Genomic DNA, 26,500 nt, shown 5'->3' with positions numbered 1-26,500 from the left:
GCAGAACGTTGGTGAAGCAGCTCAGCAGCACTAAGTAAATAGTATCTCTCCCAAGTCAGTCTAATATTTTATATTAATATAACACAGTTTGCCATTTGCAGAGGGCAGATCTCACAACATGGAGGCAGAATACATACGCATCTTTGCAGCACCAACTGGAGAGTGCTTCTCTCTCTCTCTCTCTCTCTCTCTCTCTCTCTCTCATCCATCTGACTTAAGACAGTGAGTGAATGAAGCATATAGAGGTGTGTGAAGATCTTAATTTTCATTAAATTTCTTTAATTTTATCAGCTGAGATCGAAACTAAGGTACATTGAATGAATGCACTTTTCAATACATTTCTTAAATAAGTAAAATTCCATGTGAAGTAATATTACCCTATGCTCCATTTTTCAAACTCTAAGAAAATTGGAGAGTACAAGACTGTATACATTTATGTTCAGTGTTAATTTTAATAGCCTGCTTTTAGTACAGGGGATTAGGTCTATGTGCTGTTAATTAAATGATTCCCATAGCCAAGTTAATTCCCTCAACTTCCATTTGCCTGCTGTGTGACTTTAAGCAAGTAACTTAACCAAATAATGCTACAGGGCTTAGTCTGAAAAGGTCCATGTGGATCATTGCTGTATCCTAGTTACCAAATATAAATGAAAATTAAATTTAAAGAAACATTTTGAGAGATGTTGCAGTATTTTGGCTTGCACTGTGAATATCACATTTAGGATGGCTTAATTAACTGTAGTATCTTCCTTCTTAAGTTCACACTATAGGGCTGGGTACACAACCTTAGATGTTACTTAATAGTTTGCTTTACTTTTTTAGTTGCTTTGTTTATATTTTCTTTACAGTGATATTTTCTCTATATCAGTCTATTTTTTACACTAAAATTCCTTGCTGCGTTTTATATATGAAAACAGCTTAATTACATCCAATAAGCTATGAGAACACTATTGTATTTATTAATAACTGCGTGGTTTAGTATTAGACATGGCTGAGTTTCTAGCAGGGCTTATGAAGATATTTAATTTTATTTCTGAAAATATTTAGTTTTATTTTGTTTAGATTATACTACTGCCTGAATAGCAGTTAATTATTTCATATAGTTTATATTTGCAGAGCATATTTTATTTTATTTTGCATCTCATAACTAGTTTTGAATTTATTTCATTGTATGAGTCCGACTGTATATTTCCTGGGTTGTAAAAATGTCATTTCATCAGGTCACCATTTTTATGATCCTGTGGAATATTTCTATATTTTATTTTTTATTTAGCTCTTTATGTATTACTAATGCGGTAGAGTTAGAACTTAGTAAAACGTTTTTATCTTCTTGCGTTTTGCAATATTTTATCAATTTTGTTTTTAAAACTTTGTGAACTTGTTTTTCTAAGTGGTTGTATCATATAATCCTATTTGAAATGGGAGTAATCAGGGTATTGGGTATGCAAATTTCATAATAATCATCTGCTCACATATATTGCAAGATGCACCTAATTTTTAAGAGCTGCTGTCCAGATTTGTGATGTCCACAGGTTGAGGGGTGTGACTGCATGGTAAAGCAGAAGTTTGCTGTGCTATAGCCTTCAGTCTTATGTAAAATTTACTTGCAGTACTACATTAACTTAACAAAAGATTCATAGGTAAGTACTAGGCAATCAGTCTGCAGACCATTACAAGCTTAGCCAAAAAAGAATATTCAAAAGTTCCTTCTGGCTTCAAGGAGGGCAAAATGTGACAGTGTAGGAAAATATTTGAGGCTTCCCATCCAATCATCTATGAATGTAACAAAGGTGTAAAGTTGTTCCGGTGATAAAGGAAAAGTTGAGATCTGAAACTAGAATGCCAGTGTATCTTATTTATCTGTTGATGAAGGTTTAGTACCTTTAACCAAGGATTTGATGTACCATTTGTTCTGTGAAGGAATAGGAGATCAAACAGGGCTGGATTTTATAGTCCAAAGGGCAAAACATGGAACTTCTATGAGAAGTCTGTAAGAGACTGAGTACTCTCAGCAAGGGCTGCCAGTCTGTCCTGATAACTGAGATTTTTCTTGGATGGTAATCTAAAGGAATATCCTGATTATGTTCAATATGTGTACCATTCGAAACGTCCCCATGACCATGTTGGACCATATCTGGCCTATTGTTTCTAACACCTGTTCGTGTTTCAGTGTAAATGGAGAAGAACTTGGGTTTGGGGTATGCTAAGGAAGGAAGGGAAACTGGAGAGAGAGAGACTAGGGAATTCAATGAGGGGGTAGCATACCCCAAACCCAGATTACCCTCCCCTTCGGAGATCAAACAGGATAAGAAATCAGAATCCAGTGTACTACAATTACCACAATTACAGAGGGAATGTCAGGAGGTAAATAAGGAAATGAAAAATGGAAATACTTACAAGATTATACAGCAGGATAATACTTTTATTTTTAACAACTATAAGATATTCAATTACAGTAGTTTAGACATTAATGGTGAATATTTTAACTTATTTTCCAAAGGTTTTAAATTTATTCCGACTAGGAAAGTTAACATTCCCAGAGCCATTGTGGACCTAAAACTTTTTATAAGGAAAAATAATTTAGCATTATGGTTTGTTAATGAAACGTGATAAGAAACCACCACTACCATTAAAGAATAAAAGTACATTCACCCCCCCCCCCTCCTTCATCCCTAACTCAAAAACCTGGAAAACATCTTGGAAAGGGAAATTAAGAAGGAAGTAAATGATGATAGAGTGTTTTCTAACCTTTCCAAAGAAGAGAGGTGTCTATTAGATGGTTTGAAAAACAATAAAGTGGTGAGAATAATGCAACCAGATAAAGGGGGAGGTACTGTTCTAATGGATGCTATTATTTATGAATCTAAAATTAAGGAACTGTTGAAAGACAACTGTAAATATTCCAGGGCCTAGGTATACATATAAGAATTTAGTTCAATCAGCAGGGGGTATTTGCATCTAATGAAGGTGTACGAAAATGTATCTTCAAGTGGCAGCGTTAATGCTATTTGTGTCTTAACATTTTTTCATTTTTATCAAGGGATAAAATTGTTTGCTTCTGATCTGGACTGGGGCCCTCATTTGGTTCTCCAGCGAACTTTGGGACTAGGTTCTAATATGGAATTATCAACAAGAGTGCCTAGATCCCATAGCAAGAACAAACCATTATTAGACAGAAATTTGAGTCAGGGAGGCAATAAGCATATCTGTCAACTGTTCCTGATTTTGCAGAATTTCCCTGATTTTGGCACGTATTTTCACTCTCTCCATTGTAAAATTCATTATATTCTGATAACTCACTGAAGACTGCAGTCAGTTAGAAATGCCACACATTACAATTTCTTACTTCTTACTATTCCAGAAATGCATATTGATGCTAAACCTGTTGTTTTGTTAACTTTAAGTGAAGGAGAAATGCTATGTTTGTGTGTGTGTGTGTGTGTGTGTGTGTGTGTGTGTGTGTGTGTGTGTGTGTGTGTATATATATATATATATATATATATATATATATATATATATATATATATATATATATATATATATAGGTCTACTTCAGAATTTCAAAGTCCCATATCAGCGAATCCTGTTTCAACAAGACGACAATATCGAAGCTTTACTTCCACAAATATTTAAACCAGTGAAAATGTTCACCGGGAAAGTGACCACTTGGCCACCAGGACAACATACACACAGCAAAGCAATTAAAACCAACCTGCAAGGGGGGCTGTGCCCCCATACCCTCTTAACTATATATACCAACTTCGAGATTGTACTATAGTGGGGAAAAGGGCAAATACCTCCAGGGTGGCCAAGTGGTTACTTTCCCAGTGAACATTTTTGCTGGTTGGGGTTTTGCGTAAGTGAAGATTGGATATTGTCATCTTGATGAAACAGGATTCGCTGATATGGGACTTCGATATTCTGAAGTAGACCCATACATATATATATATATATATATATATATATATATATATAAATAGACACACACATACTGCTTTTATTTACTGGGAAAGTCTGATTGGGCACAACTCCTATTTTCCTATTTTCAGTGAAGGCTCGTGGAGGAGTGCTCCATTTTATAGAATGGGTAGAAGGCAGTTATATAAGATTTATATAATAAATGTACATACATAAATAGACTAGTAATGTCCGTTAATCAAAAAATAATAAATGTAGATAAATAGAATAGTAATTGAGCATACATAGAATTGTAATGATATGACAGTTAATGAAAACATGACAGTTAAATGAAGAATACAGTAAAATATTATCTAATAGCAGACTTATAAGAGTCTAGCTACTATCAAATGGAATCAGCCAAAAAGAGATATTGGTAGTAGGCAGTGAAGCAATTATGGGATGAAGATGCTTGCACGTTATGAAGGAGTATTGAGGACGTTCAGATAAATGGGAGACAGAGATAGTAGTGGAGAGGGATAGATGATAGAACTTTTTAGACTGTGTAAATGCAGCTGTATTATGACCAGTTAAATAAGGGTGGTGACAGTAAAGGTTTGGAGATATTCCAGGAACATCACATGTAAAGAGCTGGCAAATGAGTCGGTAGGACTTCAGTTTAGTTTTAAATGATTTTAACGTGTGTTCATGTCATATTGCTAGTGGGATGGAGTTCCAGGGTTTATCAAGACGATGGGGAGAGCAGTGATTTGCCAGCTGAATTTTTGGGTTTGGATACATGTAATATGTATTTGTCAGATGAACGTAGTTACCTGGAAAGGTTATATATTTGAATGCAGTAGGAAGTGGATAGACAGTTGTTAGGTTTGTATACAATGTTATGGATTTGTGAAAGTTATGAGTAGGTTACATAAAGTGAGAATTCCAGCCACTGTAATTCTCTTAGAGTAGCATGGTGGTGGGTTCTGTTTGGAAGGTTGGAAACAAATTGTGCTATTTTGTAATAACATTGCTAAAGTTTGTTTAGCAAGGTCAGTTCGATATTATTAAGGATGTGAGCAGAATACATTAGAGTAGGCAAGAAGAGAGAAGAGGCAATGTGCTTTCTTATAGTGTTTGAGAGGAATGGTTTGGCTTTTTAGGGAGAATGCGGTCTTTGCATTTACTTTTTCACCATATTTTGCTTGTGTGCAGGCATGTGTGTGTGTGTGTGTGTGTGTGTGTGTGTGTGTGTGTGTGTGTGTGTGTGTGTGTGTGTGTGTGTGTGTGTGTGTGTGTGTGTGTGTGTGTGTGTGTGTGTGTGTGTCTGCGTGTGCTGTGTGCATGTCAAATTTTAGGTTCTTATCTACACCGATGCCTAGCAGTTTAGCATGTGTGAGAAGTTCAATTTTTGTTTTGTTGAAGGAGGTAACTGAGAAAGAGATTTTGTTAATTGTAAGCTGTTTGGAAATAAATAGGATTAGTTTGAATTTACCTAGGTTAAGGAATAAATGGGCAGATATCAGACAGATTCTATAGAGGTGAATGACTCTTGCATAAGATTTTGTAGTTTGATGATTCTTTTTTTGATACAGTCAACTGTGGCATCATCTGCATACTGTACTACAGATGCTGTTTTACAGGCTTTATGTAGGTCATTGATGAAGATGTTAAAGAGAATGGGTCCTGAAACTGATCCCTGTGGGGAGGAAGAATGAGATGTGTTTTTGCTACTTGAGCACGAGTTCTATTTTGGAGGAAGATATGAAACCATGACCACTATTTTTTTGTATAAGTTTTATACTTATTTTATACAAGTGTTTTACTTAGTTTATATACTAAGTATGTATGTGTATGTGTGTGATAGTTAGTCATTTGAAATTTGTGAACTTCAGTGTTTTGAAGTACCTGTATATCGATATATATATATATATATATATATATGTGTGTGTGTGTGTGTGTGTGTGTGTGTGTGTGTGTGTGTGTGTGCGTGTGTGTGTGTGTGCGTGTGTTTTACTGTGGCTATTTCTTGTCATCCTAATCTGATATGACAGAGGTACATAGAAATTGGCTGTCTTTTATGAGGAAGGGAATGAGGAGGCATCTTGCATGCACATATAATACTGACAACTTGAAGTATGTAACTATGGCATTTGTTCTTTCACTTCTATTCCAATCAAACATCATAGAATTTCACAGAAGGTGAATACTGTTTTTTTTGGGGGGGGTGTGTAGGAAGGCAGGCAGACCTCCCAGATATGGTCATTGATATGTTATTTGGGAAATAATATTTTGTCAGCTTTGATTATTAAACCTTAGGCATAAGTTATTAGAAAACAAAATAATTTGTTTCCTTACTTGTGTTGTTTCTTTAGGGCATCACTGGATCAGAAGTTTGAGAAAAAGGCATTAAAATGCACCTCAGATCATCTAAAAACCCAAGGCTTATGGGAGCCCAGAGATCCACAAACCCTGGCTTAATATATTTATTTCACTGCAGCCTTGGTCTAACTAAAGGTATGTTTAAGGGATGGGGGAAAATGCTGACAGGTTAGACAAAAAAAAGAGAAATAAGTAGTTCAGATGGTGGGAGAAGGCCAAATTCAGAAGAGAATGAGAGCAGACAACACAAGCAAGAATTATCCCCATGGACTTAACTTAAATACCTAGTATTATGGATTCCATTAATCCTGTTAGTATCTATATGAAATTTACTTCTCAGCGATTCTGTGTTCAGAGCTTCAAATGTGCATTTCTAAAAATGCAGAACATGAAATGAAAATGAGATGTGAGTGTTCCAAGGAGTAGAACTATTAGTCTACTAGCGTTCACATTTGGTCAGCTGTAGCTCACCCATCCATATGAGTTCTAGATCCGCCACTGATGTTTGAATGATCAGTGCTGCAGTAGCCTTAGGTATATGGGTTATATCTTGCTAAGGATATAACAGTCAGCCAGCTTCCAAAGCTTCATGGCACCTTCTATATAGTCAAACCATTAATCAGCTCGAGCTGAGCTGACTAAACGACAGGTTTGGGCACAAAGCCCTTCAGAGCTATCCTGATAGCACAGAGAGGGGAGGCTGAGACCTGAAAGGACAATACCAGAAATAAAAAAAAAATAAAAGTCCATAACATGACATAAAAAAAACAGAAAAAAACAAGGTGGATGTAGGTAGGGAGCAGATGCTGCAGCAGTAATCATTTGAACATCTAAAAACGTACACAACTGTACTATGCTCTTCATATTGCGAACTGTTGCAGTAGCCTTAACTATATGGGTAGATTTCCATAGCAAACTATATTTGGGAGAAGGAAGAAGAAGAGTCCAGGAGCCCCTGGAGAATGGTTATAGGAAAACATGATCGAGAAGTAGAGAAAGAATCAGGCTTATAGTGCTTTGTAAAAGTATGCACAGTGGACAAAGAAGCAGCTTCTAGAATATTTCTCAAATCCAACCCTTTCCAAAATGCCACTGATGAAGCCAAGGCCCTGATAGAGTAGGCCTTGACCCTTACTGGAATATATTTGTCATGGTGGGTATAACAAAAGGTAACAGCCTTAGTCAACTTTTGCAAATAGTATATTTTGACACAGATTGTCCCTTCTTTTTAACTTCATAAGAAATGAACAATTGATCTGAAGATTTGAAAGATTTAGTTCTGTCAAGATAGAACCCGAGGCATCCAAAGTAAGGAGCATCCTTGCGTCCTCATCTTAGGCTCAGGAAAGAAAATGGGGAGATTGATAGCTTGGCTTAAAGTAAACTCAGATAACATTTTAGGCAAGAAAGAAGGATTAGTTCTCAAAGAAACCTTGTCCTAAGGAAAATAAGGCAGGGCTGACTCACCATAATGGCTTGCAACTCAGATGCCCTTCTTGTAGAGTTAGAACAATGAGTAATACTGTTTTCTATGTCAATAACCTCAAGTCAGCCAGATTAGCTGGTCAAATGGAGCAAGTGTTAGCTTCTCTAACACAAAATTAAGATCTCATTGAGAAGGCCACTGGTTTAGTTGGAGGCCCCTTATGCAAAAAAAATTTTTTTCAAATTTCAAAAACATTTTGAGATGAGATTGCCATTAAATAGGAGGATCCATGGCCAGACATGATGCAATAGTCAATACATTAAATTTGATAGGAGAATACTAAAGGCCATAGGGTAGTAACTCACACAAATACTGTAAAAACAGAGAACAACTAACCCTGAATGGGTGATGGTTATGTTGTTAGCACCAACTTGAAAACCTATTTCATTTGGTTATATGTGATTTTCTAGTAGTAGGCTTTCTTGCTTCCAGTTACTTGCTGCACATCCTCAGTAAACAGGTCTCTAAATAGAACTAAGACCCTATCATCCAGGCAGTTCGTTGAAGATGATTGATTTTGGCGTGTATCAAGCACCCATGTTCTTATGTGAGAAAATAGATTTTGTGAGGAAGCTTGTGTTAATTGCCCCTTGTTATTTTCAAAAGAAGGGAAAACCATGGTTGCCTGAGCCAGAAGGCAGTCTCCACAATGGTATTGGGAGATTCCTTCTGAATCTTCAGAATTTTATTTATTATTTTATTTATTTCCAGTTTGATTACCAGGGAAGTCCAGTGGACCCAGATGACCCATTTTCAGTGGAGGCCCGGGGAGAAAATTTCCAAGATACATAATACAGTAAAGATACAAAAGTATAAAAAGATACATTATATAGAAAAGTTTACAGATATGTGCATTCGATGTCATGCATAATCAGCAAAATTCAATGTGATTGTTCTTAAGGGTTATACTATACAGATTCATTTGAGCAAACACTCTTATGTTGTAGGTTTGGAAACACTTTACGTACGTACATTTAAAGTAAATGTGGAAACACTTTACATGTACTCATTTAAAGTGAGATGCTATTTACAATATTTACAATGTTGAATCATGCAAAAAGTAGCTATAGGAGTTGCAGACAGCTTAGATCCACTCATAGGAAAATAGCTATAGGAGTTATAGAAAGCTTAGGAACCTGAGAGAAAACCTCTTAGGGGCATATACTTAGATAGAATTAGGTAGGGTGAAGGAAGAATTACCCTGGGTATTAGTGTATAGAGTTGAAAGGCATATAAGAGCATTCCTCTACAAAGAAAAGAAAAGGCATCTGCCTTCCAGGCCTTCTTGCATGGAGTCTGGAACAGAATTTTGCCAGTTGATTGTTCAGAGGGCAGGCAAAGAGGTCTAATTGAGGAACTCCTCACAGACTGATCAAGCCTTAAAAGACCCCTGATCTATTTTCCATTTGAGAGGGTCTGCTCTCATCCTGCTCGGTTTGTCTGTCACACATTGTTGCTCTGATGCAAGCAAGATGCGTGTAGAGTGAGACTGTGCTGTGAAGCTATATCCCAAGCTAACATGGCTAGTCTGCAAAGGGGGCAAGACCTGGTTCCCCCTTGCTTCTTGATATGCCACATGACTGTGGTATTGTCAGTAACCACTTGAACAGGTCACAGGGACCAAAATGGTTCAGAGAGTTGAGTGTCTTAATCAGGGAAAGCAATTCCTTGATATTTATGTGCTTGAATCTGTTCTTGGTGTCCCACACCCCCTGCATTTTTATCCCTTGCTATTTTTACCCCTTTGCAGACCAAGCAAAGTTTAAAGTATCTATGGTGACTGACTGCTTTGTAGCTAGGATTTAGAAATGGAGACCTGGATTTTAGGATATCTGTTGTCACCACCAAAAAAAGTTCACTTCTAGCAAACCCCAATACTGGGATCTGAAAAGATAAAGGGTGTTGATGCTAGGACTAAAGAGATTTCTGAAACCACTGTATGTTTCTCATGTGGAGTATTGTCAGAGGTATCATGAGAATCATAAATTCTATGAGACCCAAAATTCTGAGGTAATCCCTCACAGTGGCTAAAGTCTGAGTGGAAAACCTTGGAAACAGATATAGCTAAAGACCTATTATTTCCTTGTGGAGGAAAAGCTCTTTGAACTGATGTGTCTAGTTGACATCCCAGGAAAACAATTGTGTACGAACAAGTCAAGAAAGATTTCTGAATGTACTCTTGGAATCCCAGCTTGTGCAAGAGATCTTTCACCCAACAGAGAGACTCCTGGCATTTTGAAAAGACTCTGCAAAGATAAATGAGTTGTCTAAATATGGAAAAATGTGGATACCCTGATGCCTGCAATAAGCTATAATTGGAGTTAGACACTTTGTAACACTCTTGGTGCAGTGGTTACTCCAAAGGGTAAGGCAGGGAACTGAAAATGTGATCCAGGCACACAAAACCTTAAGAAATGCTTGAAGTCTGGATGAATAAAAATGCAATAATAAGCATCTTTTAAGTCTAGTGTTACTAGAGTAGTGGAAGCTAGGTTAGGAAGGGAGGTGATGATTAATGATCAGCAGTATAGTTTCATGCCAGAAAAGAGCACTACAGATGCGATGTTTGCTCTGAGAGTGTTGATGGAGAAGTACAGAGAAGGTCAGAATAAGTTGCATTGTGTCTTTGTGGACTTAGAGAAAGCATATGACAGGGTACCTAGAGTGTAGTTGTGGTATTGTATGAGGAAGTCGGGAGTGTCAGAGAAGTATGTAAGAGTGGTACAGGATATGTACGAGGGTAGTGTGACAGCGGTGAGGTTTGTGGTGGGAGTGATGGATGCATTTAAGGTGGAGGTGGATTACATCAAGGATCAGCTCTGAGCCCTTTCTTATTTGCAGTGGTGATGGAGAGGTTGACAGATGAGATCAGACAGAAGGCCCCGTGGACTATGATGTTTGCAGATGACATTGTGATCTGTAGTGAGAGTAGGGAACAGGTGGTGGAGACCCTGGGGGAGGTGGAGATATGCTCCAGAGAGAAGAGGAATGAAGGTCAGAAGAACTAAGACAGAATATGTGTGTGTGAATGAGAGGGAGGAGAGAGGAATGGTGAGGATGCAGGGAGTAGATGTGGTGAAGGTGGATGAGTTTAAATACTTGGGATCAACAGTTCAGAGTAATGGTGAGTGTGGAAGAGAGGTGAAGAATAGAGTACAGGCAGGATGGAGCGGGTGGAGAAGAGTGTCAGGAGTGATTTGTGACAGACAAGTAAAAGTTAGAGTGAAAGGGAAGGTCTGCAAGGGATAGTGAGACCAACTATGTTATATGGGTTGAAGACAGTGGCATTGGCAAAAAGGTAGGAGTCAGAGCTGGATGTGGCAGAGTTAAAGATGTTAAGATTTGCACTGGATGTGACAAGGGTGGACAGGATTAGAACAAGTATATTAGAGGGTCAACCCAGGTTGGAAGGTTTGGAGACAAAGCTAGAGAGGCAAGATCACATTAGTTTGGACATGTGGTGAGGAGGGATGCAGAGTATATTGGGAAAAAATGCTAAGGATGAAGCTGTCTAGTAACAGGAAAAGAGGAAGGCCTAAGATAAGGTTTATGGATGTGCTGAGAGAGGACATGCAGGTGGTTGGTGTGACAGAGCAAGATGCAGAGGGCAGGAAGAAATGGAAACAGATTATCTGCTGTGGTGACTCCTAACAGGAGCAGCTGAAAGAAGAAGAAATCCAGTGTTACCAGGAAACTTGAAAGGGGAAGAAGAGGTAACAGGTTGTGAAATGACATCATTTTGAATTTGGCACCATCACAAACAGGTATAGGAAAGAAAGATCGAGAACTGGTCTAAGCATTTTCCTTCTCTGGTACTAGGAACATCTTTGAATAAAACCTCTTCCCCACCTAGGAAGGAGGGATTGTTTCTATCACCCCTTGGGGGAGCATGTGATAAAGAACAGGTGGAAACAAAAGAGTCTGATCTGCAGGATGAGGAATGACCTTCCTGGAAAGGAGAAACACCCTCCAACTGCCATCTGTAACCTTGTTGAATGATTTTTGGAACCCATTTGTCTGAAACAATCTGTTGCCAAAATGAAAAATGGATATTCAGACTTTCTGGAAGAGAATAGGTGCTTGGGTTATAGGGGGGGTCACAAGGTATCCTGAATAGTCATTCAGACTTGTTGGACTGTCCTCAGTTTAGGGAGGTTTGAGACTTATTTTTGGAACCCTTTTGCCACTTTTTCTTAAACCTCTGTTTACCTGAATTCTGGTGAGATGATTTATACTGTTTTTATCCAGCATTTGTTAAGGAAAAAAAAAATCCCTTGGACAATTTGGAAATGGAGGACTGAAAATTTTTAAAGATTTCCTAGATCACCTTGCCCCTTTCATCACACTTTTTGATCACCTCTGCAGTAGAGGGGCCAAACACTAAATCTTTATCTAAGGGAGAATTTAAAATCTCATTTTTAAATCATCTGGTATGTCCTGAGAATGCAGCCAAGTAAATATCCTTAAAACAGTATCAGTGGCCATAGCCCTGGAAGAAGTATCAACAGAGGCATACACACACTGCAAGCAATGAGTAATGGCCTGTGCTATAGATGCAACTAAGTTATGTAAAGCATTTTTTTCACAAGAAGAAACTGTTGATAAAACATTCCTCATACTGTCACAATATGTCTTAACAAGCTTTAACATATGAACCTGACAGTTTTAAAATTCTGAAAATCAAGGTTGCAGAAGTATACACTTTCCCCCCCATAACTGTTAAAAATGTTCTCATCCTTATTAGAAAGAGTTGGATTTAAATAAATTAAGTGCTGCAGTGGAGTCAACTAAGGCTATAGCTGCTTGGTCGGGTTTGGGAATAGTTTATAACAATTTAAAATACTGAGGATCTTTATACATCCTATCTGCCTTTTTATGGACAGCTGTCTGACTATCAGGAAAATTGCAGCCAGTAAGACACACATAATGCAGAAAGGGAAAGAAGAATGGGTGTAGGATATGGAAAATCCTTCGGTAACAACTCATAGTATTTTCTGACAGACTAAGAAACATGTTCCCCCTCTTGAAGAATCAGAAACTGAGCTCTCCTCTGAATCTGAATACGAAATCTGAGGACAAAACCCTAAATATGTCCCTATGTCTTCCTGTTCAAATTCAGAAGATACTTCCCTCTTTCTTTTATCAGAAAGTACTCTACAAGAATGTTCAATAGCCTGAATTAAACCCTGAGCCAGTTGCAATAAACTACTCCTATCCAAAGAAATTTGAGGAGGAGTAGATACGTTTGTTTTTCTGTTTCTTTTTTTCAGGAAAGATTGGGCCAACCATTTTACTAAAGGCAGCTCTGCTTCCCCAAGGATGGGTAAATTATTCTGACCCAGCAGTGAAACCTTCTCTGTTCCCCCTTCCAGGGTGCCAACAAGAGTGGTTCTCCCTTGCCAGTGGAGGGGACTCCAACAGCCAAAGAAGTTGTGGCTAACCCCATATTGTTTGTAGGTGCTACAGTAGAGGGATTCAGGGCAAAAGATGAGTGGTCTGAAGTACAGCAAATGGCCATGGCAGAGTCAGCCACCTTTGATTGAGGCCAATTGCTAGCCTGCTGTAGTGGTAAAGGCTGTTTGCTGAAGTTTTTCTTTTAGTGATTGGAAGAAGGAATGACACTGGGACTGACAATATGTTCCATGGCCAAGGCGAAAATGGTAACCTCTTTCCTGTGAAGACAAGCAGCAAATGCCAGTAAAACTACAAGTCCAGAGAAGCTACTTTTTTAACAGAAACAAGCACAGTAAAAAGAACTTTAAAACACTATGGCAGCCCCACAATAGAAAATTAAACACAATTTCTCTACTAAAAATATGGTATCAGTTAGTTTACATGACTTTAAAACTGAAGGAAAAAACAAGTGCACCATTTAAAAGTACATTACAGTCTCAAGATGTCTATCAAAACAAAACACTCATAGCTTTAAAATAACTTTTCTGAATAGAAAAGTGCTAAAGAATCAGTAAACATAACAAATGGAAGTTTGTTTTTCCCTAAAGCAAACTTTTCTGCCCTGCAAAGAAAGGCACAAGCTGACCATTGATGCTCAAAAGACTCAGGGGAGCATACTCTTCAAGGGGGACAGTAAAGCTTTGAGGGGCTTCATGCTCATACTTGTGTTTTAGTCAGCTCTTCTTGAGCTGCTTTATAGTTTGGGCCTGTAGAAGGTGCATTGAAGCTTTGGAAGCTTGTTGGCTAGTATATCCTTGGCAGGATACAACCCATATTAATAAGTCTTCTGCAGCAGTGATCGATATGAAGAACATGTTAAGACATAATATCCAGTATTGCTCAAAGATACTCAAAATGCCGGTTCATATCCACTGGATGTAGCAAATATATTAGCAAACAATTTCAATACAAATGTCACTACAAAAACAACCATACAAAGTGACATATCATCACTAAAGAACACTTGCTACAGGTAGTTTCCGAAACAAAAAAAAAAATCCCATATGAGATCTGATAATATACCTGGCTGCCTATTAATCAGCACTAAACATGTTTGTGGATCTGGTCCTACAGCTATTCAGCCTGATCTTAGCTACTGGTTTTCTCAATGAGGTATGGTGCACAGCATTTGAGAAGCTGCTTCACGAGGGTTGCCCCACCATTGACTGCAGAAATTACAGAACTATTAGTCCTGCATGCTTCATCTGCAAGGACTTAAAACAAGTCATAACTGACCTGAAGGTCCTAATGGTGGGATGAAAAGTCAGCAAGCAAAGGAGAGAAGTAGTACTGGAGCTGAATTCATCCTGAAGTCTTGGTGAATACATTCTCGAGGTGGACCCTGTTTTTCACAAAATCCTACCAAGGCGACACTGATATAAAGATTGTATTTATATAGCATATATAATGGATAGAAGTTAAGTCAAAAACAGAAAAAGATAGCTGGGTGCACAAGTCCCAAGATTAAAAAGTACCCAATTCTGGTAGGCAGAATGGTGCCAGGACTGGAAAAAAAAATGACAGTGTAGAATTCTCAAAATCCAGAAACATTCTTATAATGGGGCCAGGCCCAGGGGGAGGATGCCCCCCTCCCCCATTGTAGAAGGAAGTAGTAGTCCACAAAAATCTCAAAAACTGATAGCCCAAAGAAGAGCCATAAGGACAATAGAGCGGACTATTGAGGATAAGAAAGAAATTATGTATTGTTACTATTATGCAAAAAGCCCAGAATCTCCAGACAGAGGATATACAAAGCGACTAAGAGATAAGTTAGAGGAAAGAAAAATACTTTCACAGGAAAAACTGTCAGAAGCTTCAAATAAGAAATTGCATTCATTAATACAACAGATTTTTGAAAAAGAGTATGTAAATCAAGAAATTTTTATCTGTTTGGAGAAACAATCATCTGAGGGAGTGTGAAAATGTAAACAACAAAACCTAGACATTTTTGAAAAGTATAAAAAAGAAATATGGACATGGGAATGAAAGAGAGATTTGATATGGTACAATATTTATACAAAGGAGAAAGCCAAATTAATTAATATAGAGAAGGCAGCCACAAAGATATTCAAAGAGAAATACAGGCAAAGGCATCTTGATATGGGAAATTTCACAATAAAAATGGAATGTGAAAAAGAAGATTAGTAAAGCAGAAGTTAAAGAAATAGAAGTTGAAGTTATGGACTGTCTGCAAAGTGAAAGATTTAATGTAGAAAGTCTAACACAGACTACATCACAGCATGATGGACTGAGTCGCCAAAGTAAGGAGAAGCAGGAAGATCAGGAAACATCTGAAGAAGAAATATGGACATGGGAAAGAAAAAGATTTAATATGGTGCAATATTTATGCAAATGAGGAAGCAAAACTAACCAATACAAAAAGAGCAGCACCAAAGATATTTAAAGAGAAATACAGGCAAAGGAATCCATATATGGAAAACTTTACAATACAAACAATAAGAAGACAAAGTGAAAAAGTAGAAAAGGAGATCAGTAATGAAGAAGTTAAAGAAATAGAAATTGAGGTTCTGGAGTACCTGCAAAGTGAAGGATTCAGTGTAGAAATTCTAATGCAGAAAGCACCACAACAGGGTAGAGCAATGGATATCAAAATTAAGGGGAAACCAGTGGAACAGGAAACAATTGGTCAGGTGCCATATCAAGATATTTTGGAGCCTTCCATAGGAAATTAGTATAAAAGTTCACTTGAAGCTGGACAGCAAGGGAAGGAACAGGAGACTGTGGAAACTCTGCAGTCAGTGTTGAGGAGTGATAGGCCAGTGAGTTCTGATGCAGTCAATATTGAGGAGTGATAAGCCAGTGAGTTCCCATATGACAGAGCAATGGGTGGCACAGGATGAAATTGAAGAGTAGGTACCCCAGGAAGATGCTGTAGAACTTTCTATAGAATGCACACAAGAAGTGGAAGACAAAGGATGTGCCCTTAGTCTGGAGGAAAATGAACTAAGGGAAGAGTTGCTTGATTTAATGGACATAAACAGATATATTAAAATCAATGAAAGAAATAGACTGCAGAAGGTTAATAAAACCCTAGAAGTCAGAAATCTGATAAAACAAATGAACACTGTAATTACGACTGTCTATAGAGATCCATGTGATATAATAGAAGTGAACAGAATATGTTACTGTGCAGCTAAATTAATAACTGATAAAGTTCTACCAGAAGAGTACAGAGTAGTGAGGCAAAGGAAGGGGAGAAATCAAATATAGTCATGGAAGTGGAAGTATCAAATAGAGAAAAAATATAAAGCAATTAAGATAAGAAGTGTCACTGTTACAAGACTATAGAAGAGGGAATAGATCAACGAACAGACCAGGATCTATCATGCATTATCGCAAATAATAAATTTAAAATGTCAGCACAGACAGAAAAACTTATCAGATACACAGATAAATATAAAGGAAAAGTACAAAATAAGCAATTTAGTGATGACCCAAAAAGTTTTATAGACAACTGGGAAACATGGTAAAAATAATTGAAAGACCACCAAAATAATAGAAATAGATGCATTTTGGAGACATATCTAGGAATATCCTGTGGAACACAACAAAGATGCAACATGTTTAAAAGAAGTAAAATTAAGAATAAGAAATTAAAAGGTAAAGATTATGAAATGGGATGAAGTAACAGCCAGAGAGATTGAAACAAAGTTAAGAAATGCCACTCACTGGAAAACTCCTGGCCCAGATGCAGTACCTAACTTTTGGTTAAAAGTATTAACATCTTTGCATGAAGACCTAGCCATGAGTAAGAACTATTTATATGCACACTATGAACAGACATCAGTCTGGCTAACAACAGGTAAAACAATGCTCCTACTTAACAGTGAACCTGCAAGCTGCCCCAAAAATTATAGACAAATAACTTGCCGTCTGATGACATATAAACTATGCATGGGAATTGATGATGACAGAGTTTATAGTCATTTAGAAGAAAGCTAAATTATGGTAGAACAAATGGGCAATAAAAGAAAGCCATATGGAACAAAGGATCATTTGCTGTTAAATAAAGTCATAGTAGAGAACTGTAAAAAGGGAAAAAATCTAAGTAATGCATGGATTGACTTCATAAAAGCATTTGACAGTATCCCACAATAAAGGATAAAAGAGTGCTTAAAACTGTATAAGATACACCCTATACTGATTGACTAAATTACAGTGACCATGAAACAATGGCAGACCACTTTGCAATTAAGCCATCATAAAGGACAAATTATTATCCCAAGGATAGCAATTCAAAGGGGGATATTCCAGGGTGACTCTCTGTCATTGTTGCTGTCCTGCCTTGCCCTTAACCCTATTAAGCTGTTTACTTAACAGCTTAGGCCATGGTTATAATTTGGCTTTTCAAAAACAACAAAGTCTAAAGTCTTTTCATCTTCTCTTTGTCAATGATTTAAAACTGTATCTGATGAGGAAGTGAAAGCACAGCTGCAGGTTGTCAAAACTTTTTCAGATGATATTAGAATGTCACTTAGCCTTGATAAATGTGCAAAAGCAACCTTTAAAGCAGGAAAACTGCAGCACCTGGAAAACATCAGTTTGGGACAAGAATGTGATATAAAATAACTTGAGCAAGAGGGAGTGTATAAATACTTGGGAACTGATGAAGAATCAACAATAAAATATGAACAAATGCAAGTAAAACTTAGTAAGGAATATTTTAGAAGACTTAAATTAATCCTGAAAACAACATTGACATATAGGAACAAAATCCAAGCTATAAACCAATTTGTGCTTCCTGTCCTAACTTACAGTTTTGGAGTGATTGCTTGGCTCCAAAACATGTTGGATAAATTAGATATTAAAACAAGAAGGATGCTTCATGCTCAACAAATGATTTATAAAAATCAGTGCATACCAAGATTATTTATTCCCCATTCTGAAGGAAGGATGGGCTTCCTTGAAATTGATTACATTTATAGATCTGCAATTGTGGGACTCCACACATATATGCTGACGTCGTGAGACCCAAATGTAGTGAAAGTTTAGAAACATGAGGAGAAAAAAATCTAAGATGATTTCCCTGCTTAACTTAGCAGAAGCATATCGGCATCAAGCAGGAATGGAAATCAAACCAGAAGTAGATAAAAATCAGGCAGCAACTGAATGTGCTAAAAAACAAAGGAAAGAATATAAGGTGAAGGATCAGATGAAAAGGTAAGAAATGTGGACAATGCATAAATATAGTTGCAAGTACAGAAAACTTCTGGAAGAACCTCATGTTGATCAGGAATGAACACAGGAATGGTTAAGGAGAGGTGAATTCAAGCCAAGAGATGAAAGGTTAATATCGGCAACATAAGATAGTGGGCTACGTACACATTGATTTACAAAGTCCATTGAACATGTGGGAGAAACAGACAAATGTAGGTTTTGTAAAACAGAACTGGAAACTGTTTCACACCTTGTTGCTGGTTGTGACATACTAATGGCAGAAGGACTGTATACTGAAAGGCATAATAATGTGCAAGACTGCTGTACTGGGGGTTGTGCAAACATTATGGGGTTAAAGTGGCCGAAAAACACTGGAAACATGAGCCACAAAACATCATAGAAAATGAAGTCTACATCACATGGGATCATCCATTACCAACAGTTCAAAAGGTAGATGCTAGAAAACTGGATATAGTTGTCAAGGAAAAGAAGACAAAAGTAGCATTGATCATTGAAATCACCACATCCAATGACTACAGTGTCCTGCGCACAGAGAGACACAACACAAAGTTATAAAATATCAGGATTTGCAAGCAGAAATAAGAGCAATGTAGAGGAAAGATACCCAGATAGTTCAAACAGTAGTAGGAGCAATGGGTCATATAAAAAAAGAGTCTAAAATCTTATTTAGATACACTACCAATACATGTAACTCTGTACGAAATACAGACGGAGTCATTACCGGGTACATTGCAGGTGCCGCGTAGAGCAGTTTTGGCTGACATCAAAGAGTGAAACCATACTAATTTTATGAACTTTAATCATACTTTGACATAGGAATCGGGTCCATTTCCATCATGGTATTAGAAACCCAAAAGATATGGAGAAATTATAAAAGGGAGAGACCTGAAAGACTAGGATAGTAAAAATCTTATAAGACATAAATCCCAATAGTTTGGGTTTATTAAGGGTATATCCTATCTAATGACTCTGGTAAACATTTTTTGAGATGGTATCATAACACAGAGACAGTGGTCATTCTGCCCATACAGCATATCTTGACCAAGCATAGACATTTGTTACCATACCACACACTGACGTAATTAAGCTAAAAGTACTTCAATATGATCCATGTGAAGTTAGCTGTGGGACAAATTGGCTGAGGGACAGAACTCGAACCATTAGGGTGGCAGGTCCACCTCAGAGATCATAAAGGTAACTGGTGTGTCCCCCCAGGGATCTGTGCTACAATCTCTTCTCTTTTATTCAGCATATACTTCTTTCATATGCTTATCAAGAATTGGGATCTCTGCTTAACCAGTTTTGCAAAGGATTTTAAACTGGGTGTCATACTCAAATACCCTTCTGATATTCAGAAGCTACAACTTGAACTTTCACAGGCTTATCACTGGTGTATGGAAAACAGGCTAAAAATAAATGCCATAAGGTACAAACCCTTCACCCAGCTTATAGTATAAAAAATATCCCACTTCAAAATGAAGATGTTATGAGACACCTTGGAACATGGGTAGATAATTCCCACTCCTTTGATGATTATGTGGCAACAATAATTAGGAAATCCTTCTATCTGGCACTTTTAATCTCAAAGGGTATCTCCTCTAGATCCAAAGAAGTCTGTATACCTCAATAATCAGCACTGATCAGGCCCATCATTGAATATAATGCCCACGTAGGGTCATATCTTACTAGACATATCAAGCAGTTGAAGAGTACCCAAAGATTCCAAATAAAAAAGATCATAGGCCTAAAATGGGTCTATATCACAACATCAAAGTGTCAAAGCTTTGAATGTTATAACATCAAACCCAAAACCACGAAAGCTGAAAACCTCAAAAAGTGAGAACCAGCACTTCCAGTACAAACACTACAAACTATTTCTAATGTGGGGGGCTTTTCTCCCCACCCCCACCCCCCTACTTAAATATACCAACTCCGAGATCACACCACAGTAGAGGAAATAGCGAAGCCATGGAAACGGCCCACCAAATTCTTTCCCTGGGAAAGAATTTGATGTTCCGTGGCTTCGATATTTTTGGTCTTCAAACATTCAAGTTTGAGGTTTTGGTGTTCGAACTTTTCAGCATTTGTTCTTTTGCTATACACTGCCTAAAATATCTGAGACAACAAGAGAGTTTGGAAGCTTTGTCCCTGTATTCAGTGTCCAATAAACTTCTTAGAGGCAATATGTATCTTGCTTTCAGTCTAAGACTTCTTATATTTCCATAAATGAAACAGTCCAGTGACCACTAGGACTAGAGGACTGAACCTGTTTCAGCAAACAAATCGATAATTTTGGAGAGACATTCATCATATAGTGACTACCCCTTCTCTGAAACAAACTTCCTTTCCAGATTAAGGAATGTAATGCACTATCTTCCTCTAAAAAGGAGTTAGACACCCGCATGGGTATTCACAAATTCAGTCCTTGTGTGACTGGCATTTTATTCCTTGAAAAATTAGGTGAGGTCTAAGGGCTGGTACTGGCAAGGTGTTAATTATCTCCAGGCCAAACTGCCATTTACTTTCTATGATTACATTGATTTAATCAAAAGAGGAACTAAAAAGTAGAGATAGAAAACAAATCTTTACTTTAATAGAACAGTTTCTTTCCTGAAAATAATGAATCATCAATCAATATTATGAATAAAGCTCACAGTCCAAAATTTACCTTTTAAAAACAATAGTCAGGTATCTTTCTTTAATAAAACTACATGCAGTAATTAGTTTCAAGTTCCTCCTTGCCACACCTCATACTGGTGAAATGTAAAATGCTTTATGAAGTGCCATTTGAGTAAATAAAATTAAAGTTTTTGTCACACAAGTAGCATCTCTTAACAGGTACCTTGCAAAAACAACAAAACACCAAGTTTATGCACATACTTAAAATGCCAGGTTAATAAATAAAGAGACTTAAACAATACCTAAAAGGTGCAGTAAAATCAAAGGTCTTTGGAAAATGACTCTAGATCCCAAATATCAGGGTTTTCACTTGCATTAACAAAGTCTCAAACCAGGATTCCCATTTCACAGCCATTTGATTCAGCACTGGTGTGTCTCTCTCACAAAAAAAAAACAATCTAGACTTCTCTAGACTCTTGACAAAAGGATTTCTGCTTCATTGAAAAAAATCTCTGGCCTTCTAAAGGCACTGGCATCCAACTGCCTTTTATTACCCTAGGCACTAGGTAATTCCAGTAAGAGGACTAAGTCTGTAGTCCCTGTTTCTTACCAATCCCCATTAATCAAACATGTTCTGTTTTCCATATACTGCAATTAACTGATCTCTAGTTTGCTAAATGAATCTGCCTTTGTCTATTGGTATTGTCTGATAGGCATCTTCTGGTGCAACCATTATGCTTTTAAACTATCCATGTACATGTCTATCGATCTATATGAACATACATACACATAAACATCTATCTAATCATCTATACACACAAATATATGTAAAGTCACATGTCCACATACACAGATTCCCACAGGCACATATTTATAAAGCTATATACCCCACACGTGTGTGCATATTCTTATAAGATGCTTAAGCTGCTGCATCTTTCTCCAGAATTACTATAAAATTTATATACTACTCATTTCTGTGATATTTTTATGCAATATTCTTCATAGCGATCTGTATTTCTTTGATTGTGTTCATCTGATCTTTCATTGCAAATGACAGTTACAGTTTTTGACTGGTGTAGTACCCCAGTAAAAAAAAAAATATATATATATATATATATATATATATATATATAATAGAGAGAGAGAGAGCGAGAAGAGACAGAGATTTATATATATTTTGTATGCAATATGTATATGCACACACACACACACACACACACACACACACACACACACACACACACACACACACACACACACACACACACACACACACACACACACACACACACACACACACACACACACACACACACACACACACACACACACACACACACACATAAACATATATTCTATTTTGCTGGCAGATTGAATCCCACTGACATCCAACTCATCCTATGGTATAACTAATTTGAGCTGAGGGTTTTAGAGATGTACAGAATAATAATTCCATATCTACAGTTTGAGAAACCAGTATAAATACAAGTGTGAGCATTAGCTAGGTAGATGTAAGGTTTATCATGACAGAAGTACCACTAATTGGTGTCTAGAGAGGAGGTTTAAGTGCAGGACTGTCAGTCATTTAACTATTTGCACTGAACTGAGTGACAATGTTTGTACGTTGCATGCATTGTTGTATTGTCACATAAAAAAGGACATCTAGAAATGTCTGCATATTTATTCTGTTTACTGAAACACTGAGAGCTCCGGGGGGGGGGGGGGGCATGGTAATCTACAGCTGGGTTTAAACTTTGTGGATGATTTGACATCTAGCTTGTTATAACTAAAATGTAAAGGCTTGGGACCTGTGCTGTAATAAATCAGCAGATTTTATCTTCACCTGCTGTTAATTAAGCAGCAATGCCAATGCTAAATAAAATGAAAACCAAACTTATAAAGTTTACAGTATCAAAGATGTATATGTAATCTGCAAAACAATGTCAGTGATTGCTTCAGTGCAAAATTTGAAACAGTAACACTGCAATGTATAATGCAATATACCAGGAACTGGAAGCATCTCTAAAACCAATACAAGGTTATAAGGATTATGTATTGTTAGCATTTCTGAGGAAGGAAACAACACATTAAAATGAAAGAAACATTAACAATAAATTTGAACACAAAGTATTGAAAAGCATATTCCCTGAGCTGATAAAAATATGGGACATAGATAGCCCCCCGGATTTAGTAAACTTCTGTACAGGAATAGCTTATTCCTGCACGGAAGGGACCAGTCCCGTGCAGCACGGCAGCATCCATGCATATTCATGAAGGCATGCTGCCATGCGAGAAAACAGACATGGTTCTGTGTACGAGTGCATGGGGTGTGTCTGAGAGCAATGCTCTCAAAATACACATGCCTCCCTGCACACCAGAATTGCTGTACTGCAGTTTAAATAGAGTGAGAATGCTCATAACACCCCCAACCTGTCAGGTTTACAATTAACAGGTTTAGCATAAGTATGACTTTTTGGCAGGGTATGAAGCACATAGCACACACATCCCAAACTGTCAGAGTAAGGAATCTGGACAATTGTACTTACAAAGCCAGAAAGTTGATAGAATAGCAGGTTTAGCATTAGCATGAATTTTCAGCAGGGTAGGAATTCAAAACGCTAACCCCCCCAACCCTTCAAAGTAAGAAATCTGGACAAAGCCATAAGGGACAATCCTCCCTACAAAGCAAGAAAGTTGATAGAATTACAGGTTTAGCATAAACATGGATATTCTGAAGGGCATGAAGTAAAAAACACAACAAATACATTTTTTTTCACATATGCAATAAAGTTTAAGTGCAGCTGCGCAGGTGTGCCCGTTGCTTAGCTATGCTTAGCCCAGCTGCAACAGCATGATAAGTTAAATAGCAATAGACATCCACCAAAAGCAAACGTGCAATAGTGTAGCAGTTGAAATGTATGCCTTACATATACTCATTCACGGTTCGAGACTCACCAAAGCCATTTCCATTTTGTATGTGTAAACATTACAGTTTTAATTAACTGTATATTTATGTAGGAAGTAACTTATATTTGTCAACCAGAGTAGTGTATTAAGCCCAGATGTGAGGTATCAGTGTAATAAAGTAGTGAAACCCCCATATAAACACAAGTGCCTCATACAGTATAGCCACACAAGAATAAATGTAATTACAGCACATTGGGGGATGTCATGAAAAGTAAATAAATCTATATTATGTAATGAATGATGAATAAATCACATACAGGTGGTAGTCCAATAAAATAAAACATAAGCAATGCTAAGCATTGCACAGCTATGCTGACCAGGTTTAAGCATTGTGTACATATGAATACTAAGCAATGAGTAGCCCAGCTAAGTGGATTTCCCCACTGGTAAGCAATGCTGAACCTGCCCCTTTAAGTACTGCCAACATAGGTAAGCAGGTTTGCCCATAGCTTAGCTTAGCTCAGCATTTTCAAAACCATCCAATCACAGCAAAGGGTGGGAATTGTCCATATTTCAACCCTGCAGGCAGGAATACAGCTCATAACTGGTTGTAGCTCTCCACTGTAGGCAGTATGGCAGGTGTTGGAGAGGCAAGCGCTTCCGGGTGCAGCGCTGGGGCATATAAGAGTCTAAGGTCATGGTAGGACTCCTGGTAAAAAAAACATGACGTGAGACTGCTGCAGGACCAGTTCCAGGGCTCCCAATATAAAGCAGAAGCCTGGAAAAGTCTCACCCATGATCTCACTAATGCCACTGGTATCCCTCAGACTGGTGAGCAGGTCGGCACCACTATGCCGACTTGAAACAGAGGCAGATGGAGTTCTTGGAACAGTGGGTCCAAGAAGCAAGACAGAGGGTTGATGTCCCAGCAGTGTGTACGTATTCATAGCAATAACTTTTTACCAAAGTCCAGCATGTGTATGTGATGGACAAGTACGCCTAAAAGTTTCTCTATTTTCATTACAGCTACAGCTGAGCGAGCTGCGAATCCGGAAGCCCATGCCAGTAGGTTGCAAAGGCTGAGTGGCGAGGCTGGTGAGTAACAATCCTGCTTGAAGCAGTCATACCAAATAAATATAAAGGAATAGAATGTCACCTGGCAGTATAAAAAATGCATATGGTTTGTACTGAATAAACCAGACAATATGGCACTAATAGTCCCATACAGGGCATATTTAAATAAAAGTGTAATTGCCTGGCAATAAAGCTCTAAATGGTGGGCTGGTTGTGTTTAGTCTGGTATTGTATGGCATGACATGTTGCATTTACCAAGATATGATATGTGAATAGTAATGTTGTGTTAACCACTGTTTCCTACACTGTGCTACATAAAAAAATATGTCTAGGAATGTCCGTATAAGAATGTTGTAATTACAAGGTCAGATTGTACAACCAAGAGAGACATAGTCAGAAAACACGAAAAGATGAGATAGCAGTTTTTCAATAGCTCACTCTGATGAAACACAAATTGTTGTATTTGTAGCAGACACAGCCATGGTTTGAATCCCGGGAGTGGCAGTAAGCTGTATGCATAATTTTAACTAGGGTTTGTGAATATGTGTAGAAACAGTCAGGTAGTGTTAACAAACATTCCCCCACAGGTCTTCCAGTTAAGAGAAGTAGAAAGTAGCTATAAGACGGCTGAATTATACACTGTGTACAAACATGCCACTGTCTAAACCAAGGTCATAGGATATTGTAATAACACCTGTAGAGTAATGGTTAGAGCAATGATCATTAAAGTTGTGAGTACTGCAAGGATATACAAGTTGTTAATTGACATCTCTCCCCCCCCCCACCATATCTTCAACAATAATCTAACCACACAAATCAATGGGTATGTTTTACAGTAAATCTAGTGTTGGGACATACGTCCTATTGTTCAACTAATATCGCAGTGTGTTTCTATTAACGTTCCATGTTGAAATGCTGTCATTGGTGGCCTGTTGCTATCAATGTAACCTGCATGCTGCTGTAATGGCCACTGTAGTTTCATATTTGCATGTGTTCTGTTTGCTATGCAACTATTCCATATCTGTTGTTTTGGGTTAATGGGAATATCTATGCATGCTGTTATAACTAATCCTGGATTGTATTGACTATTACTAACCCACATATGTTCTAAAACTGCAACACCATAGCACATTTGAGAAGGCCGGTCCTAGTGGATCCACCTCTCCCACCTCATCTGGCCATGGCACTGGGCCCCAGCACGTCTGGGACCAACCCAGGGACCTCCTTGTCCACTGGTCCTGCACCACCTTTGGCTGGAACTGCCTCAGGGAATGGGGCTCATACCCCCAGGAGAGAGCGCTGACAGGATAGCATCACCTGAAGCCAGGTCCAGGGGTTGGTGCATAGCAAGCTCCGAAAGGAGTTTGGAGATCTGCTATATCAGTCTTAGGGCCACATGATGCAATTAAATGGTCAGCCTGCCCCTCCTGCTCATCCCCCAGCACAGCCACCTTCGAGGCCATTGAGGTGCAGTGGTGACTG

Source organism: Protopterus annectens, chromosome 17.part0 (assembly GCF_019279795.1).
Source record: "Protopterus annectens isolate FY-2018-M chromosome 17.part0, PAN1.0, whole genome shotgun sequence".
Lineage (NCBI taxonomy): Eukaryota > Metazoa > Chordata > Ceratodontiformes > Protopteridae > Protopterus > Protopterus annectens.
Note: the sequence above shows the minus strand (reverse complement) of the source record.